The 21852-nt window shown below is 35.7% G+C and overlaps 1 protein-coding gene and 1 long non-coding RNA gene across 6 annotated transcripts in view; one reads left to right on the top strand and one right to left on the bottom strand.

Moving 5' to 3' along the window:
• Eg (eagle) overlaps positions 1 to 21852 on the top strand; it is an 89049-nt gene that overhangs the window by 40861 nt on the left and 26336 nt on the right. The gene's annotated exons all lie outside the window — the stretch shown is intronic.
• LOC111517816 (uncharacterized) overlaps positions 1 to 21852 on the bottom strand; it is a 141098-nt gene that overhangs the window by 104087 nt on the left and 15159 nt on the right. Inside the window, exon 2 of one of the 3 annotated variants that reach the window (XR_012464546.1) lies at positions 9257 to 9330. The exons of 1 other annotated variant lie outside the window; for it this stretch is intronic. This is a non-coding gene — a long non-coding RNA (uncharacterized lncRNA). Of the gene's footprint in view, positions 1 to 3711; positions 3826 to 9256; positions 9331 to 21852 lie in introns of those variants that run through there. One more of the 3 variants, XR_012464550.1, reaches the window with a different exon arrangement.

Below are 21852 nucleotides of genomic sequence, written 5' to 3'. Positions count from 1 at the left end.
CATAGATGGTGCTTTCGTGAGGGAGGATGTTATCGTCCTACTAGGAAAATGATGCCAAGAAACGATACATTGAATTATGAAATTTGGTTGTTTGTGATGAAAATTTACAAAAAAATACCGACCTCTTGAAATTATCACAGTCATTTATGACGGAATAGGCATAATGATTGAAGTTGTCGCCATCAAAACAGTTGCTGGAATTTATAGAGGCCAATCATGCAGCTTTGCTAATTGAAATTTGAACACAGTAGTGGGGACTGATTCATCTGCCTGCATGATCTCTACTGAGGCATAGCGGACGATATATTTTTTGTTCATACTGCTTTATGTGGTGGAGAGCGACTTCTACCATAACTACCTCACATACTCAGAAACTCTGTCAACCAGTAAGTTATTCGAAACGATTCAACAAAAACTAACCTCACATTCTACAAACTTAATCAAAGTCATATGTATAAACCACTTTAATCACACTCGAATAAATATCGTGAATACAGTTGCCACTTCTTACGCCTACATACGTAGATATCTTTACTTCTACTCTGTTGGTAACATTTTTGAAAAACTTGAAAAATGTTGAGTGACTAACTTTAGGGACTTTCTCTCCGATCGCGACAGAGGACAGTCGTGCCGATAACGACAGTCCTCAAAGACGGCACGTGTATGTCGTGGTTGAAGTGGAGTCCAAAAGTGAGGTGTTTTATAAAAAAATAAAGTCATGTTTGAATAAACATTGAAGTGAAAGTCATTTTTCAAGGACTTGCGGCCCCCTACGCCGGTAACCAGGCTGGATATCGACGGATTCGACGAGGCCGTCAGTGCGATACTTGATGTGTTATTTGTGAAAAATGAAGTGTTTTTATAAAAGAAAAAGTTAATGAGAAAACTTGGGTGGCAGCATTGTCCCGAGCTAGGCAGCTGCGCCCTCGGACGCAGCTTCTGTTCACTATGTACAGGAGGAGTCCGGCCAAATGCGCTCCACTGATAAATAACGGCCTTTGAAGAAGAAGAAGCTAACTTCAGGGTGTCTGTTTTTCACGACGGTGCGCATCGTAAAAATCTACTCCCATAATTTTCCTAGCGCGCCAAAAAGTGACACTGACTTATTACATTCAAAATCCTCACTGACAGATGACCCTGTACGCCCTATTTCTCTACTCAGACATTCGTTCAATCAATTCAATTGAAATAAAGATACAATACGCTCTCCGTACCTGTATTGTATGCAAGCTAAAGTCTTCTAACATGCTTGAGATGGTCCGCTAACCTATTTCTCAGGCTTTCTTTCTGTTCGGTGGGTGTAGATAGCCATTTATTGGCTTTGTGCTGTTATGTATGATATGTCGTCGGTACAAGGACGTAAGTAAACTGCGTGAATGGGTGTGGAATCGGCGTATAGGCCGGCGTGTTAGAGAAAAGGCGGATACGTTGAAATTTTGGGAGAAAATTCGCTTTATAGCAAATTAATATCAGTTCATGTACTATATAGAAAATTGAAGTAACAAACATATACGTCACACCTTCTCGATGTCATAAAGAATCAATCTGAAGCCATCGGTGCTAATGTTGTAGTATATTGATGAATAAACTGTTTACGAAACGACAAAATTAATTTTTTCATTCATCCCCCCTACGAGCAACAACCCTGAGAAATTAAACCCTTGTGCGAGCTGAGGATCAACGAGGTCTCAGCTTTCAATGTGGGACAACTGCTTTGAAATTCATTCACAGAATTTCACTCGAATAAACATACAAACATTGCGAGTTGAAAATTTAAAAAAAAATGTAATGAAATCATTCCTCTTCCATACTTTTTGTTCAATGCAAATGTATTTTTTGAAGTCTACATTCGTTGTAGACTTTTTTATATGAACAGCTACATCTCTTCTCAATTTTTATAATTTGAATTTGAATTGTTTTCGTGTATTCAACTTTGAAAACAAAAATAAACTTGATTCCAATATGAAAAACTGATTTGTTCGTTGTTACTATAAAAATTTAAAACTGTTTCGGAAATTTTGGGCATGATTGCTGAATTTTGACCAAAAAACTGTCGCCCATTCGTCATTGCTTGCTCGTGATTTCTTGGCCAAAACAACACCGAAATCATGCCTAAGCCACCGTATTCACCGGACTTGGTCCCCTGCGACTTTTTTTCGTTACCAAGATTGAGGAGACCCTTGAAAGGACGACGTTTGCGATGATTGAGGAGGTAAAAACCAAATCACTAAAACAGTCCAAGGACATACAAAAAAGTGCAAATCAGAACTTTTCCGAGGATTGGAGAAAACGATGGCTAAGTGTATTATATCTGAGAGAGACTATTTCGAAGGGGACAAAATAGAAATTGTTGGATAAATAAATACTTCTCGAGAAAAGTTAAAATTCATCTTGCTTCTTGAGAACAGACAGCTTTATTGTAACATACGGTTTTTCAATATCTTATACATTCGAAAAGATGATGCATATTCAGGAAATGTAATAAAATATGTGTTTTTCTCAATCATTTGTTTGAGTTGAGTTGAAATACGAAGTTGCGAGTTTATAGTCGAAATTATCAGCTTAAAGTTGTAATTTTGGAAACTAATCTGTAAATTTCGAGTTGGAAGTAAAAATTTCGAGATAACAATGGAAATTTTGAGTTAACAGTAGAAACTTCGGAGCCAAAGTCGAAATTTCCCTAGGAAATCAAAAGTTTCTCTCTTCAAATCCACAGTTTGCATCCATATTTATTATTTTTGTTTCAACTTTGCGAGGTTTGATGATTCAAATAATATTTTAATTAGTTGGGAAAAGGATCAACAATTTTTTCGTAGATGTACTGTTTTCTTATAAAATTATTCGATTATAGAGCTCTGATGATGGATTCAATAAAACCCGAAGCGTTGGCAAAAACTAAATTGTTCATCTACGAAAAAATTTTTGATAATTTTTCCAACTAAAAAAAAACAGTATTTGAATTTATTTTAACTCATATTCTTTCCTCAATCTCTACCAATGCAGCCCAAAAAGAAGTTTTTTACCGTTCCCTTCCAGGTAACTTGATCGATAATGCTGAAAATTGACAATTAAAAGCAAGCGCGACGGAACAGAAATCAATTTTTCATTCCTGCCGTATGGAGATTGGTGGAAGATCTCGTTCTAAAATTAAATTTAGTTTTTTCTCACCGATACGCGTCTTGGGTGGCATTGAAAACTAATAAATCAGCAATTTGTGATTGGTTCGTTGGAAAGTGTTAATTTTCTTTGAAAAATAGTGCCAGATGCGTTTCACTCATAATATCATACCTCGCATGGATATATTCCTGTTAAATTGGTAATTTCAATGCAACTACTGATTAATAAAAATCGTCTGTAGGAATTATTAGATGACAGAAAATTATCAGTACTCATCAACATTAACGTGGTCATCTTCATCTCAATTATGATCGTGTATGATCATAATTGAGATGAAATTAGACATCAACAATCTGGACTTTCTCAAAATTTTGCGAGGTTTGCTGAATTAAATAATATTTTCAAATGCTGTTTTTTATTAGTTGGAAAACGGATCAAATTTTTTCTTCGCAAATGAACAGTTGTTTTTGTCAACTTTTCGGACATTAACAAATCCATCATCATGGCACCATATAAAATAATTTCATAAGGAAACAGTATATATGTCAATACATATTGCAAATTAATATGGTAAATAAAAACAGGTGGACTTACCAAACATCAGTTTATCCATGTTAAAAAAAACGTTAAAAATATATATAACAGACAACGTAGGTACGAGAACAAACGAAAATGAAGACCAACTACATGAAACTCATACCAAAGACACATTAAAAATGAATACGCTATCAAGTAAGACAACTGATTGGAATTGGACGTTTTTGTTCATTATTTTTTTTAATTATAAACGATAGAAAGATATCTGAGTACACAGGACGGTGGAAACTTCTTTGCACTAAATTGTTGAGGAATCCGATTTAACAAACTGAAATAAGCATTATTCAGTCATTCTAAGTCTCTTCTAGTGTTGACGCTTCTTTGTTTGAAAATGTGGATCATCTCATCAAACACTCGTTTACCTAATAAAGGTTGAACATCTGAAATATTAGGGTTTACAAAGTCAAAACCGTGGTTGTTTTCTCTTGTGTGTTCAACGAGGGATGTTGGATTGGCAATATTCAACTTTTTTATATCTCTTTCATGTTCAGACAACCTGTTTTTTGGGTAAAGCCCCGATTGTTCTACATAACATTTTGGACAATCCTTGCAATTAATTTTATGATGTTAAATGACGTTTGATTGCATATTTACCGGAGTTTTCAAGATTATTCACCAATATACCTAACCTAACACTGTTTTTATCGTATTTGTAATAAATTTGTATCATATCTCTGTTTTCTTCATTCGTGAAAGCCATTTTTCGCCAGAAATTCAATGACTTGTACAATAACAAAATGTCATTGAGTGTTACAAATTGAAAGTCAAATTTAGAAACATCAAAGTCAAAGCCTATTATGATAAGAAACAATTTTTTTCAGTATCTTCAATTTTTCTAAAACGAATGATAACTCATTGAAAAGGTAAAATCTAGTTCTATTCAAAACAGTGTAGCGCCCCTAAGAAAAAATAAAGTTGATGATGGTGGCCGGCAGACGAAACGTTAGATAGCAAATCTAAAAACACTATCATGTAGCAGGGAGAAAGTGGCAATGTGGAAGTGAAATGTATTTTCTAATCCTTCCAAAAATGAAGCCAGAAAAAAATAAAAACCATTTTCCGAAATTTCTGTTTTTTCCGTACATCTCCGGATATACTCGAAATTTCAGAACTTTCTCAACGGCATATTGCTAGTCAGATAATGTGCAACTTCGCCCCGATTTAACCATCTTCGTATCTCTCATAGTTTCCGAGATCCCAATGGTGAGGATCGAACTTGAAACACTCTGTATCTGTATAAAAAGTTCGCTTTCGAATTTTCCCCGGATTATTCACCAGTTCAACTAGCGTTGGTGGTCCAAATATCGATCCACCAAATTGAAATATTCGATATTTCAATAAAGTAGTCATGACATTTTCAAATTAATATTCATGTTGTCAGTGCGCGGTATATTCGAATCAAATTTCCAAGTGGGCGGAACAAATTTGTAACGAATTTAATTTAAAAAATCCTAGATGATAATTGAATGAGTGACTAATGACGGGTTATGGTTACGAGTTACATGTATTCGTACTAGTAGATCGTGTTGCGAGAAACCATGGGAATATTTGTGAAGAATTTGAATAATTACTGCATATAATTTGGAACGGAAAGTTTTTGAGGTAGACACTTGCATTGTCCTTGTCTAGAAGTTAATGTATGCAGATCTGATTTAATGTCACTCAGTAATTCAATGGAAATTGTTGGTGAATATTTTGGTTGCAATCTGTCTTTCTCTAACCATATTAGATCGAAATTAATTGAAGCTTTGAAGTATACAGTGCATATCATATCATTTAGTGTCCCTTCCCCCTTATTTTTTTTTAACGGGTCGACTCAAAAAATTGAAATTTGGGATTAAAGAAATGCACTGTATATTTTCCTCTATACGCAAAATACTCAGCCATAAATACAATTAAATCGGATACTTCTTTCACAACGCACATTTGAGAATGTCTGTCAAATTCTTATAAAAATGAATACAATTGTCGTGTTGAGTATTTTTTCTAGATTAACTTTGTTTTTTACACTAAATAATTCGGACGGATCGTTCAAAAGTTATCACGATAAGATTAACTTGATCCAACGCAGTAAGTCATTACGCGTCGCATCTACTGTAAGACTACGAGAGACGATGCGCGGGGGTAGAGGGGAGGTCTAAGCAATGAAGCGCCATCGCCGAGAACGCAACCCGAACGCGGGCAGACGCGTGCGGGCAAACGCATGAGGGCCGGTTGTGTTAGTTTTGCGAATTTCTTTATAGGTAACAGAATTCAATTTTCGATGCTATCCATTACTCAGTGCAGTTGGCATATTTTATTGTTTACTGCCTTTCAAAAGTAAAAATATAAATTACTAGCTGCTGTCCGCTCTTATATTACTGTACAGTTGAAGCTACTGGACTTAGAATCTTGAAACATGCAGGTAGGTTCTTTGTATAGTGTGAATAAGCATCAAGAATGGAAATCAGGAATTTCCATCCCCGAAGGTGAAAAAATAGGGGTTTGAAGATGGTATTGAATTTCGTAAATTTGGAAGTTGAAAACTTGAAGTTTTTTTGAAATGCTCTGTCACGGAACTTAATGTGACAAACCGAATTCCACGTGGGCAAAACCGCTGACAACATCTAGTATATTATATGTTAATATTTTTTCTAACCCTCTATTTTTTTTTCTTTTTTATTCTTCAATTTTCAAATTGTAACTTGTAGATACAAGCACCTTCAATAATATTTTTCATATTTTTGTTCTCCAACATACTGAGTTTAATTCTGCTATTGATCTTTCACTGGTGGGTAATGAATTTTATCATTATTATTCTTATTTTGTTTAAGTTCGAGTACTTTTTGAGGAGAAATTAATGTTTGGCAAAGAAAGTTTTTGGATTTCTACTACTCCATCTCGATACAAAAAAAATGTAAAAATCTTCCAACGAAAGAAAGGAAGTAATCAATTTAAAAAAAAGTAATTGTAAACATAGATGTGTGGATCATGCAAAGAAGTAACTTTCAGACACGAACTGGAAGAAAAAACCACCTCGAAACAGCAATTTTCATATGAACATTGGAATACAGCAAAAAAATTCTATTCAGTTTGTATTTCAAGCATTCAAAATGAAATAGCAAAGTAGATATATTGTTCCTAAGTTACGACCTTCAAGACGTATGTTCATACTAAGTTTTCTCAAAAATACCCCTTCAAATACTGGCATATCATTGAGAAACATCCTGTATGATGTGAAGATTTGTAATTATCCTAATGAAGACACAGATACAATCAACTCTACATTTTACTGACAGCGATATTATTAGAAACCCGTAAATCAGAAGCTCGTAGTTCACAATATAACGGAACCGACTCCAAATCGATCTTGTCAATATTTGGATTTTCCCAAATGAACACTTTGAATGACATTTATAGGTCAAACGGCCATCCAAAAATAATGACGGTGATTATATCTACCAAAATTGCTAACGATATCGTTCTGCCTATTATGTGTCTCGCTATTTAATTTACCAAGAGGTATGTAATTTTTCAATTTCGGAGAAGCAGTAATGACTATTATTCTTGTTCCCATTTATTAATTCCGAAACGCTTTGGGTAATTTTCGACATGTTTGGCCTCGTCATTTTGTGATTTGCAAGAGATCGTGTTACAGCTATTTCTGGGGATTGCAAACGAGTTCGCTGTGTTCAAAGCAATGTGCAGTTCCTTCACTTCCTTTCCCATCTTTTAACAAGCAAATATAGTCTCAGGCCTAACACATAGATGTCGCTAGTCTTATTACTTTCATCGCTTTTTCAGTTAGTAGTAACCTTCAACAGAAAGTTGTTGAAATTTCATGATATTCTGCTCATAAGTTTGTGCTAAGAGTGACACTACTATTTTCAAAACAATGGATCAAAAACAATTTCGTGCTTCAATTTTACACTGCTTCTAGATGGCAAAATACCGTTCAAACGAGGCAATGGCTTAAGAAGTGTTATAAGTACTCCACTCTATCAGAAACAACAATTAAACGTTGATTTGCTGACTTCAAACGTGGTCGTAGAGACACCGATGATGAGTGGACGTCCAAATGAGGCAGTGACACCAGACAACATAAAAAAATGAGTTAGAGAACTAGACGCCTTTCTGAAACACATCAACAGCGTGAGACCTTCCATCACTTTCACAATGGAGAAGGAAATCCACAATGAATTGCCATTCTTAGACGTTTTGGTGAAGAGGACCGACACTAAGTGGGAAACATCTGTATACCGAAAACCCACTCATACGGGACAGTATCTGAACCACGAATCCAACCACCATCAATCGACAAAAAGAGGAATCATCAAGACTCTATTAGACCGTGCTTTTGGGCTCTGTAATACAAAGGAAGGTCTCGAGAAGGAACTAAACATCATCAAAAATGATCTTCAGCGGAATGGATACTCCAAAGCGATGGTAGAAAATACTTTGGCTAAAAGACAGCAGGAGCCTCGCAAGGAAGAGAAGCCGTCACAACCAGTGCTTGCACTTCCCTACATCAGAGGATTATCGGAGAGGATAAGAAGAATTGGTTCCAAGTACAACATTAGAACCTGTTTCAGATCCGGTAACACTATCCGTAGCAGCCTCACGAAAACCAGGCCCCCAAACGCGGACTGCGATTCGAAGAATTGCATTTACCGGATACCCTGTGAGTGCGGAAAATCCTATATTGGTGAAACTAAGAGGCCATTGAATGTTCGCATTGCCGAGCACAAGAAGCACACACAGCGAGGAGAAACCAGCAAATCAGGAATAGCAGACCATGTTTGGACCCATCAACACAACATCGAGTGGTCCCAAGCTGAGATCTTGCACAGAGAGGAACATTGGTTCAGGAGAAAATTTAAGGAAGCCGCATACATGGCCAGCGTAGATATACGAAACATATGGAAACCCATCATCAAACGAAAAATGACCAACTCCCGCCAAAACGGTCATCTCTCACGGAATCAGTGAAGCGGAAAATGGAAAGTAGAGAAAGTGAAAGTATTTCAACGACCTATAAAATAGTCATCTCTCGGAGGAATCAGTCCAGTCATCACCCGAAGACGATTGTAGATACCAACAATCGAAACGTCGTGAACTAACGTGACTTGGAATCTCTACACTTTTTTATTTTTTTTATTATTATTATTTTTTTTCATTCCTTTAATATTTATTTATTCAATTATTATATTTTTACTTGTAGGTTATTTCACTATCATTTCATTTCAGGTTTATTGTTGCTTAATATAATTGTTATTTTCAACTATTCTTTTTTAATTATCCTTTTTTACTTGTTTCAGGGATTTCAAATCATTTTATATAGTAGACAATGGAAGTCCGAACTAGTGAAATTCATCACGAAACATTGTCAATCACCTTCAAACTTACGTGAGTTAGCTTGCGTTGTAAAGATATTAAAAGAACGTCCTTAAAGTTGGTCAAAATCGAGTCCAAAGGAGTCGGTTACACACAAACATACAAGTGAAGCCAATAAAAACGTGTTAAAAAACAAATCGCCTACTAAAAAAGAGCATTGAACACTTACTCTGAGAAGTCATATCTTTCTTGGACCCAGGTTGTATAACATGATACCACAAGAAAAACGTAACGTGAATCCACCTGAAGAATATAAACAGATTATTGAGGAATGAATGTTGAAGACCTCAAATGTTCTGAATATCTGCTGAACTGTTATAGAAAATGTTGACAACAAATTTCAAGCTAAACTACCAATAATACATTATATGTGGAAAACACTGACTCTATCCATAGAAGTATAATTTTTTTTTTGTTCCATTTGGAGCTGTCTGACTTGCTCATTTAATCCAAGTCTCCATCTTCTCATGACACCCATTCCATCAGTCTCGTTCCCTGTACTAGTTTGTACAGGTTCCGTGTTGAATGTCAGTCATATTCTTCTGGACGTAATTTTGCACGTCCATATATCGCCTGCCTCCTGTGATTCAGTGCCTCACATTCGCAAAAGATGTGTAGAGCTGTTTCTATCCCTTCGTTGCAGTTATTGTCCGAGAAATCAAAGTCCAGTTACAAAAACGTTTATGAAACATTGTCGAAATGGATGGATGAAAAGAAATGTAAACTATTACAAAGGATGGTTTAATTGACACAAAAATCTGAAACTGCCAAATTCTTTACCTTATGGAATATGTACTCTATGTTAAAAAGTGCCAGTTTAGTGAAGAAAAATATAAACATGGCCATGAATTATAAAGATTTTATTTATTTCCAATGAGTGTTTCCAAATGGTGACGTTTATATTGAGGTTTGTTTGACAGTGATTGACAATGTTTCATGATGAATTTCAATAGTTCAGACTTCCATTGTCTGATATTGTATAAAATTATTTGAAATCCGTGAAAAAAACAATACAAATCCAAAAGAAGGGTGTTCCGCTCAGAACGATCAGCTTCAGAGATTCGGCTACTCAAAACTTGTCTAGATTTTTACTCCCGATAATGCAATCATTACAAGGAAAAACCACATCTTTTGTGAAGAATTCAAGGCATTTTGTCGAACTACTAGGGACAAGTAGAAAGCTCTTATACCAATGTTACGGTCGAAGAAGCACTCCAAATCATACAGAAGAAGCTATCCGAACATGGGGACCTGGAAGATAGAACGAATTTATCTATAGAAGTAATTATGGACTCACTAGGATGCTGTGTACGAAACTGTTATTTCCAACTGATGGGCGAATTCTTTACAAGATATGAGGGACTGCCAATGGGATCGCCACTCTCACCAGTTATAGCCAACATATTATGGAGTGGTTTGGAAATTCTAGTCATTGAAGAAGCCCACAAGAAACCCCGAGTCTGGTTGAGATACGCTGACGACACCTTTATAATATGGAACCATGGTCATACTGAAATAGACGCCTTTTTGAAACACATCAACAGCGTAAGACCTCCCATCACTTTCACAATGGAAAAGAAAGTCCACAACAAATTGCCATTCTCAGACGTATTGGTGAAGAGGACCAACATTAAGTGGGAACCATCTGTATACTGAAATTCCATTCACACGGGACAGTATCTGAACCACGAATCCAAACTATCAATCGATTAGAAGAGGAATCATCAAGACTTTATTAAACCGTGCTTTCGGGCTCTGTAATACGAAACTAAGAGGCCATTGAATGTTCTCATTGCCAAGCACAAGAAACACACACAGCGAGGGGAAACCAGCAAATCAGGAATAGCAGAGCATGTTTGGACTCATCAACATAATATCGAGTGGTCCCAAGCTGAGATCATACACAGGGAGGCACGCTGGTTCAGGAGGAAATTCAAAGAAGCCCCATACATGTTGTCCAACAATGTATTCAGTCAAGCTAACATAGAAATATGCAACATATGGAAACCTACAATCAAGCGAAAAATGGCCCAACTCCAGCCAAATGGTACTCTCTCGCTAAACCGGTGAAGCGGAAAGTAAAAAGAGAAGATAAGCGATGATACTCGGATGACCCATAAATAGTCATCTCTCTGACGAATTAGTCCAGTCATCACCTGAATGAAGATTGTGGATACTAACAATCAAAACGTCGTGAAGTAACTTGGCTTGCAATCTCTTAGTTTTTGATTTTTTTGCTCAATTGTATTTTTTACTTTTATTTTATTTCACTGTAATTTCATTTCAGAGTTTTTTTTGACAAAGCTATTGTATAGCGAAACACGTGTCAAAAACCTTTTTTAGTGAAAATCATACAAAAATATTGATGAGTTGACATGAATGTTTTTTTATCATTTATATAATGATTTTTTCTACACCAACATTAAGAATCACTGAATCACGTCAAAATAATTGTTGTGTCATCGGCATCCATAAAAACTCGGCCCTCTTTTACGTAGTTCATTAACATAAAGTAGAAATAATATAAAACTGGAGAAGTTTGAGCTTAGCACTTTGCGAATCAAAATATTCATTTGGCATTTTTCAAAAATATTTTCTCGTTAATTTATATTCCACCAAAAGAAACGTACACAGAAGATATTAAATCCGATAAATCTCAGTTTAACGAATATGTCTCTTGAGTTCCAATATAATGAAAGAACAAACAAACGAAAATTCTTCCTCAGTTAAAAGTAGTTATGTACAGACACCAGCTGGCCATGCACGTATCATAAACGACAGATAGAAATAGCAATAGTTATCTCGATTAGTGCTACTTGATCATGGTCACTGGTTACGCGCATGCAAATCAGACTCTGTTGATAAACGATACAGCTTGATATAAAGACGATGAATTATAGCAAAAGTATCAGCGACACGCAGATTCTCTAACGCCGTTGTAACGCTGTTCCAACGACTTTATTACTTGCCACTTATTTGTTACACATCAGGCAATAAATACGCAAGAGATCTGAGACGTGTCACACTTGGAAAACAAAAATTGGAGAGATCACGAGATTTGACAGTCCAGCAAAGCATTTGTGGTTCAGCCCAGTACCACTGATGAGACCTGTGGCGGGTTGAGACAGCGCTGCCTGAGATTGAATCATGAATGCGTTATGTTTGAGCTCTAGTTGCTTTGCAGTGAAAGCTGCACTGACAGACAGAGGATGAATCTCGTGGACTGAATTCTGTGTTGATCCGATAGATGGCGTATTATGCTCAGAAGATGGTGTGATTTCTATAAGGCAGGTTCAAGTGTTCATTTTCTCATATAATCGGGACTTTATCAAACCGTAACTCAATTCAATTCATTCGTTGTCTTTTTGCTATAAAAATATGATAGGTTCGTCAATAAATAATTAAAATGAGAATTGTTCATGCATACAAATCATCTAATTACGACAATACTTATAAATATGAAATTACAATATACACACTATATACATGTTCACACATAAACACAAATACATACACAAATGTAACATCAAGTTTTAAGTGGATATAAAAATTCACCAATTGCATATATGGGGTTATTGGTTAAGTTTTCACCTTTTTCAAAAAAAAAAATTATTAAAGTCTCTCTTATAGTTCCTTGGCATCAACTTAGTCTTCCGAACTTTGACAAAACATCGCCGCTGTCTGCGAGATTGTGCAGAAGAATCTGAGACAGTCGATTTAACGTCGCTCACTTGGACCTGTACCCCTATAGAAACTTCCAGACAGATTTCAAAAACTTTTTAGGGTGTGTGTTATAGTGATTTATTTTTGAACAACTCTCAATATTAGAGTTCTTTTCGACATTTTCAACACAGCTTGATTCAATGAAAACGTAATCTAACGCCTATTCTTAGGCGTTTTCATTTTCGACAATAACATTCATTGAATTTCTCCACATTTACATGAACCCTTTCATGAAATACTTACAAAAAATTGCTTCATCGATACCGTCGCGAAATATATTGGATATTGTGGGCATATTCACCTTCTAGTTGTGAATGCTTATTTATGTGAGTGATCCGATCAGTTTTATTTTTGATATTTTACAGCAGGTGTATCACCCTGTGAAAAAATACCCACAATCACATGAATTTTGGCAGAAGTGATGTCATTTTTCATCATAAACTTTCGAAAGACAAAACTGGAACCTCTTTAACCTCTTCGACTCTTCGAAAAGACTTGGATTCAGAGTTCATTGTCCTTTCATATGAACCAAGATACATGAGTATTCCCAACAAGTTGAACGTAAAAGTAACCTCCCAACTGTTTGCTTACTTCAACTTATCAGGTAACCCACAGATGAGGTGTTGGAGAATGAAAAGTCGTGGATATATGGAATCAGCTGTGGAGACTGTGCCAGGAATATATCGGTCAGACTAGGCAAGTCATTGAAACGCGTTTCAAAGAACACGCTGCATATATCCGATTTCGAAGACCAGAAAATCGTGTGCCGCTTGAAGAAATACTGTGAGATTATTAAAGAGTGCCTGAAGTTGTTGAGATAACATGACACTAGATTTCTGGATGCTCTCGAAAGTCTGGAGACAGCAAAGTGTGGCAAGAGAACTATGAAAGATTCATAGTGGACGATATTCCCAACTATTTGAAATCAATCGATAGATTGATAGATTTACTATAGATTTAGTACTGTTAACAAAATCAACCATGAACATTTAGAATCAGTACCAGAAAATACACAAAAATGCTGATAATAATAACGAAAACACAAACACAACTTTGATTTATCGATAGTAATACTACAAGTTTGAAGTTGAAATGGATTTATGATTACATGTGTGGCTCAAAGTTACTTTTTCGAAACCTCAATAGAGATGTACGTCTCATCCTTTTAGCGATACTTAGACTATGTTACACTTCGCAACTTCGGCATCACAAGAAAAAAAATGCATTATGAATAATGCATAATCATTAACAATCAAAGTATTATTTTATGAATGCTCACTACTATTCGCAAACATGTGAATATTTCTTTTGCTATCTTTCCCCGTATAGATTTCGATTTGTGAAGTGAAATACCACTCGAACTTTCTTCCACTCAGAACCGTTCTCACCAAGCAGATACCAAAACCGCTGAAACTTGATTAGACTTGTCTCATCTAATTGAGGCATTTCCAAAGGTTACATCCTATGAAAGGTTACAATAATCCCAGTAATTCATATTTTACCGTTAGCATTTCTTCGGTGTGATCACCTCATTGGCGGAACAATTCGTTTGAAGACGATTTGATAAATCTGCAATATACATGAAAAACATGTGCTTGAATAAGAAATGAAGGAAACTTTGGAAAAATAATAGAAAAATTGTATGATTCTAAATGGAAAAGGTCCCAGTTCTAGATTTACCTGCTCATTTTTTGGCAGGGAAAATGAATCTTGCGAACGCAGACATAAATGAAATGCATACCTCAGAAGTACCCAGCCTGACCTAGAGATGGCGGTAGTTCTTTGGGGAATATCAATGTATTAGAAAGTGCAAAATCAATAAAGTAATTGTTTCAAGTTTGAAGACGCTGCGTTGTTTGGTATTTGTTTGGCAGCCATCAATAGCGAACTTTTTCGGTGAATTTGCGAAAATGGAGAAAACTGGTCATCGTCATGTGTTACAAATACTTTCATTTGAGAAGTCTCAGCTCCACCAATATAAAAGCTGAACTGGCTTCTACTCTGGGTGACATGACTACTTAATAATAATAATAATAATAAATGATTTTCTTGAAAGGTTACTCAGTACAAGAGACACTAATGTAACCTAACAATTGGCAGAATTTAACGTCTGCGCATGATAAAACAAGGCAGAAATTGCTCTTCCACCCAACCAGTGATAGATAACTTATATTAATATAAATTATATGCAATCGAACTTAATGAAAAGTAGAAAAAAAAAAGAAAAGAAGGGAGAGAAGCAAAAGAAGAAGAAAGAAAAGCGGAAAAGAGGGGGAAAAAACGAATGAATGAAAATTTGATGTTTTATAAGTGAAAAATCATGTCACAAACATAATGATAATGATTACATATTTATGGTAAAAACATATTATATATAGGTGTCAACTGATCAATGCCATAAAAGAAGAGAAACGGATTGTAGCATAAATCTCTTCAGAGATGTAAACTTAGTTTACAACAGTGAAATATTGGGCTGCATAGACGAGCATGCCAGTGGTCATTCAAATGAGGTGAAACGGAGAAAGAAAATCATGGATGAAACATGGTTGCATCACTTTACATCCGAGACAAAAGAACAATCACAACACTGTACTCAAAAGGAAGAACCGGCTCCAAAGAAAGCAAAGACCGTTTCATCTGCAGGCCATGGACATTGGTTTTCTGGGATGCGTGTGGGATAATTTTCATCGACTATCTTAAAACAGGTTAAACTATAATCAGCGAGTATTATGCGAACTTATTGCAACGTTTGAGTGAAGAAATCAAACAAAAATGGTCGCAGTTGGCTAAGAAAAAAGTGTTGTTCAATCAAGACAATGCACCAGCTCACAAATCCACTATCGTAATGACCAAAATTAACGAATTAAAGTTTAAATTGCTACCTCATGCACCTCATTCGCCAGATCTGACCCTCAGCGACTATTTCCTGTTCTCAGACCTGAGACTAAAGACAAATCGTACTCTAAAAATGGTATCGAAAAAGTTTATGACCGCTATATTTGTATAGCTCTTGAAGGCAACTGAAATGAATCAAAAAACAAAATTCTAATCGGAATTAAGAAGTTTCCGCTCTTTTCCTCTAATTAAAATTCTGATCTTCATATTATATTTTTCGTTTTCAATTACCATTATTATTCAATAATGTATATATTCACATATGTATATGTGTATGTGTGTATATGTATGTATATGTGTATATATGTGTGTGTATTTATATATTTATGTGCTGCACATTTAACTGATATGTTAATGATGAAATAATTTATTTAATCATTATTTTAAATTTTATCCCTGTTATAAACATTCTTGTCCCTTGCGATTGATAAAGATTATTATTATATCAAATGATAGAAACAAATTTTATAAGAACTTGTTTCTATGTTAGCCAACGTTACATAGTGAACAAGAGACAACAACATAGAATGACAAATATCGTTTGGAGAAGAATGTTTCTTAGTTATACATAAACGTCTCGAGCACCGTAAATGGAAGAAAATTTCAACTTCAACAAATAACCTCCGCCACTGATTCTCACTTACGATCTCAACAGGGGGTCTCGGATATCATTAATTTCGATCAGAATCTCGAACTCTTTAATGTTTTATCTGGATCAGAGCTCTTTAATGATGGTAATCTCCCATAAAATTCATGTAATTTGCCGTAAATAATTACGGTTTTGATAAGCAATATATTACATTCGTTATAATTATAATTCAATAATCAAATGAGAGTATGCCATTATAAATTACGAGTGTGATATATAGCCTGTTTCACTTTTTGTGGTTTTCTCATAGCCTCCTGAGAGCGTTTCTGGTAATAAATTATGCTGCCAGTTCGAAATCTGTGAGCAATATAAATTGGAGCTGTTACGAAATCTTAATGTGATAATGATCGTTACAACGAAGATTTGATAGATTTCTCTCCGGGGCTGTGAGAATTGAATCGAGACTGAAAGAACTGGTCGTTCAAGGCCTCGAATCCTGTCAAAAAAACACAACAGACTGAAGTCTCGCTTTCTTCCCCTCTTCCTAAACCAAACTGCTTTTTGATGCTACTATCTGGTCTGAAAAGTCACGGGCTTAACGCATAGATGGCGTTAGTCTAATTGCATTCATCGCTTTTTCAATTAGCAGCAACCTTCAAAAGAAAGCTGTTTGAATTTCATGATACTCCACTCATAAGTTTCAGAGTTACTGTGCTAAGAGTGACACTACTTATGTTATTTTCGAAACAATGGATCAAAAACAATTTCGTGTTTTAATTTTACACTGCTTTTTGATGGATAAAATACCGTTCAAGCAAAGCAATGGCTTTGAAAAGTGTTATAAGGACTCCTCTTCATTAAAAACAACAACTGAACATTGATTTGCTGACTTCGAACGTGGTCGTAGAAACACCGATGATGCAGAATGCAGTGAACGTCCAAATGAGGCAGTAACGCCAGATAACATTAAAAAATCCACAAAATCGTTTCGAATGATCGAAAAGTAAAGTTACGTGAGTTAGCTGTCATTGCAAAGATATCAAAAGAACATGTTGGCTTCATATTGCTTGAGTTTTCGACTATGAGAATGCTCTATTCAAAGTGGGTGCCGCGCAAACTCACTGTTGACCAAAAACAAGAACGTCTTGATGAGTTTGAGCAGTGTTTAGCCATGTTTAAACATAACAAACCAGAATTTTTGTATCGATATGTGACATTGAATGAAACATGGATTCATCCCTCCACTTCGGAATCAAAACGGACGTCATCTGAGTGGAGAGCAACTGGCAAACTCGTCAAAAGCGCTCAAAAGCACAACAATCGGCTGGAAAGTGTATGGTCTCGATATTTTGGGATATGCGTGATGTAATATTCATCGACTATGTTGAGGAAAGAAATAGCAACAGCAGTGAATATTATATAGCGTTATTGAAGCGTTTGAAGGCCGGAATTGCAAAGAAACGACGGCATATGGCAAAGAAAACAAATTGTCACAAGTTAATCAAAACTATGGCAAAACTATTGAAAAAATATTGTCTGCAAAATAGGTTTTTCTGGAATAACTTGGCGACGCCGTGATGGAAAATCGAAAACAAAACTTCCTTAGGGACCTAAAAATATATGGAATCGAATGACGTATTCATATACTGGGTGTTCTATTTGAAAAAATATAACTCTGGTCGGCCACGCTTGGCTAAATCATCGAGTTTGCGAGAAAATAATTTTGAAAGATAGTATTTATCGATATAACTCTAAAAAATTTGAGCATTTCGAAAAATTGCTTTCTCTGATAACAACGAACCGAGTGATGAAATATTTGATAAAAACTATATAATTGCGCAACAAAACTTATTTTTCAATTAAAATACATTCAATAATTAGCACTGAATACATTTCTTTTTCCCACTGAGATTCTTTTCGGTACATTTCCATTTATAGAAAGCACCTGGAGCTTCATCGTTCTGAAGCTTCCAACAATAATCTACCATCATTGAGACGCTTCATCTTTCCTGGTATCTTTTTTCCTTTCCTGGTATCTCCACAATATCTTAATATTTTCTCTATGACCTCTTTGAAGGCAATGCATCATAGTTGTGATGAACTGTGGATCAGTCATAAGCCGTCCAATATCTGGTCCAACAAAAACACCCTTCCTCAACTTTGCCTCTCAGAGTCCTGGAAACTTTTGATATTGAGTATTTGAAGCAATTTCCATCTCTTGGAAGTTCAGCTTTCCAACTTTATGTGAAGCGGTGGTAAAAGAACTTTATGAGAAGGCACCAAAGTTTCATGCAGGTCATTTTTTCGTTAACATTAAGGTCAACACTTTTTCGTCCAGTGATTTGCACGGTCTCTACTATGCCACAGATACAAAAGGCAAGGGCATTTGGCAAACCCAGATTGTCCAAGCAACATGCCCAAGCTTTTTGTATCACCGCACACTTGCCAACCGCGGTCTTTATATTTTAATTGGCATAGAATCAATTTCAGGTTCTTGAGGTGTACTGAATGCGACAGAAATGAAGGCATAGAAACTGCCATCGTGAAGCAAAACTGCTTTGAGACCTCTTTTTGAAGCATCTAATACGTCACTGTGCTGAGTCACATGAGATATTTCCATCCAACCTTCAATATTGGTACAATAAACCAACTCCTCCTCTTGGGCAAAGTAGGGCACAGAGCTCAACAAAAGCCCTTTTTTATGTTACAAATTTGCGTTTCGCAAAATAATATAATGTTATGGAATTTAAGAGTATTCAGAACACCTAAATACAAAGAAATCAGCTGAAAACAGCTTTTTTGTTGCTGACTCGTATAACTTTTCATCGATGGATGACGAGTGATGGTAATTAGGTTGTGATTTTGATAAAAGCAAACTTATTTTTCCGCAGAGATCATTCATTTCACCAGTTTCTCTCTGAGAGTTCAGAAACGCCTTTGCCAACCATCTGCGTACCTGTCGATACGTTTTCTCAATCAGATTGGCAGCCGAGTTGAATCATTGCCGATAATATATATAATTAAGTATTTTCCTCTGGTTTGTGGATCGGTCTCATTAGCCACAAACTTGGGCATCTAGTTGCTCCGCTAATACGGTTAATAACTTATAATCACAAATCACAAGGCGATTTTCTTATTAAACCATTATTAGACCGTATTGGAGATTTAATATGCCTACTATACAAAAGACGGCTTACTTACGACGAAGCGTACTAATTTCTTCCTCTTCTTCTTTTTGAACGAAAAATAATTGTGAGGAATTGCTATCGTGACTGACGGATTTGGGTCAGTTATTTGACATTTCGATGTGTGCCTGTCTACATGCTCATGACGTTGTGAGCGCTGAGAAAATAGATATGTTCACACGTTTTATCATAACTTGATCATATTCGAAACTTTCTTGGTGGCATATTTTATCCTCTTTGTGAGGAACGTATGGGTTGAGGTTTGTATTTGCCACAAAACAGAATCAGCGTATTTCAAGGGAGTTGATTTTTGCTTTATGGATCCATTAAAACAATTTTCTTTCACAAATTTGGTATCTATTTTATATTTTTTAGAAAGTTATTCAGAAATGTCAGAAGAAAACTGGAAACAATAGGAATTTCATGAAGGTCCTTGAAAACCGAGTTGAAAAATTGTATTCAATGACCCTGCCACTCCGTCAACTCTCCGCCAATGATAATTTACCAGCACGCAGTCAAAATCTTGACAAAAGTTCATTAAAAACCCGGTCATCAAAACACTTCGACGTAATCTAATTTATTCAATCTTTATTGACTTCTTATCTATCGATATCAGGTTACTTCCTAATTTATTCTCAATATTTTTAATAGCTACCGATTAGCCTAGTCATTAATATAATCAATGACATACCACGAAGGTACAAGAATGTCCGTCACTCAGCTTGTCCACTAAAATATTCGATTTATCAGCTGATATGCATCTCGTTCTATTATTTATGCAATGAAAAACGAAAATTTTAATTGGAGTCTGACGATTTATGTGAATGATTTTCGTGTGGCTTATGAAGGCTGAGTTGTTTTGCTATGAAATGTGAAACTCTTTATTTTCACTGACTCAACAATTTAGGATTTTTGTTCATCCTCACGCTGTCTTCTGAATACATTCATCATTTGAGTGGCTCTGCTCGATACTCCAGTTAACCTGCTAAGATCCATTTTACTGTTGCCTTCTGTTGAGCCGAGACAAAAAAATGGATTTCTTCCATCTTGTCTCGACCAGCCAAAAAGATCTACTCTTATTACCAGTTTCATCGTCATGAAACAAATGCTCTTTCTCTCCAGTGTAATACATCGTAATCATGATTGAATTCTTCTCCATCTGTTGGAAGATGGTTTGCAGATGTTGAATTGACCTTTCCATTCAAAAAACTACTCCTCTGCTCTTTTATTCTTTCGAAGAATGTTTTACCAGTTTGACCAATATGAATTTGGGGACAAGAACCACAAGTCAACTATACGTTCCCAATTTATCTGACGCGTTAAGCCACATCCAAATTTTTGTTTTCCAGGAAACGTGCGATATTGTTGATACTATTGATAGTTTAACCAGAACAGATCAAAGTCACGTTATGCTCACTATTGTTTTTCAAGAATCAAGTCAGTAATATCCACCTCGTTGTCGACAGCAATGTGTTTAATAAAACTCAGTTGCCTTCTAAAATAACTTTCTAAAAGTGGAACAAATCATGTGCCTGATGATCCCTTTTTTTCAATAGTACGATCTTTCAAAATATCATTAATTGATATTTCATGATATTTCAGATATAATCAATAGCGTAACACGGAGCGGCCATTAATTCACAAAAGTGTAATTAATCTTAATTAGTATCGACTGTCAAGTTCGCAATGCACCAGACCACTAGAATGTGAATAATTTCTTTTGCGGCTTGCTGTGACTTCATTGTGTGCACTTGGTGCATGTAGGAAGTTTGTTTTTAACAAACAGTAGAATTCCTACAGTAGATACGTGATGAACTGAAATGCACGTGACTAGCTCAGACTTACGTGTTTTCGAACAACTAGCGAGAAGTTGGATTCTGAGTACTTCCATGGATAATTATTTGTGAAGTGTTCCTTTAAACATGTTTGAAATGAGAAACAATTCGTACCCCATCAGAAACATGATTTTGCAGAACGACGTGCCTCAAGGTTCGATTTTGGAGCTATTAGCAGAGTTAATTCTTCCTCAGACAACTTGAGAGATCTAGTTGAGAGGCTTATCCATTGCAAATAGTTACAGACAACGTACTCAGATCAATTTGAGTGAAAGTGTTTGTCTCTAAGCTGAAAGTGAAACTGAGATAATCAATTGGTTAGAAATACAGTCCGATAACGGAGATGAATATGATTTTACGATGTAAGCAGCATATTCCAAATTATTGCTTGATCGAATACTATCTTGAACTGCCTCAACGATAGCCAAATGTCTGATTACAGAAAGTTGTCCATAATACTTTGGAACGTGGAAGGAGCGTTCCTGAAACCGAATGGTTTACATATACATTCATAATGGGTAATTATTTTTTTTTATAA

This window comes from Leptinotarsa decemlineata, unplaced genomic scaffold (genome assembly GCF_025532065.1).
Source record: "Leptinotarsa decemlineata unplaced genomic scaffold, Ldec_3_MD MMD2_P_RNA_scaffold_12, whole genome shotgun sequence".
NCBI classification, from domain to species: Eukaryota; Metazoa; Arthropoda; class Insecta; order Coleoptera; family Chrysomelidae; genus Leptinotarsa; species Leptinotarsa decemlineata.
The sequence above is the reverse complement of the archived record's forward strand: the minus strand, read 5'-3'. Positions and strand labels throughout refer to the sequence as shown.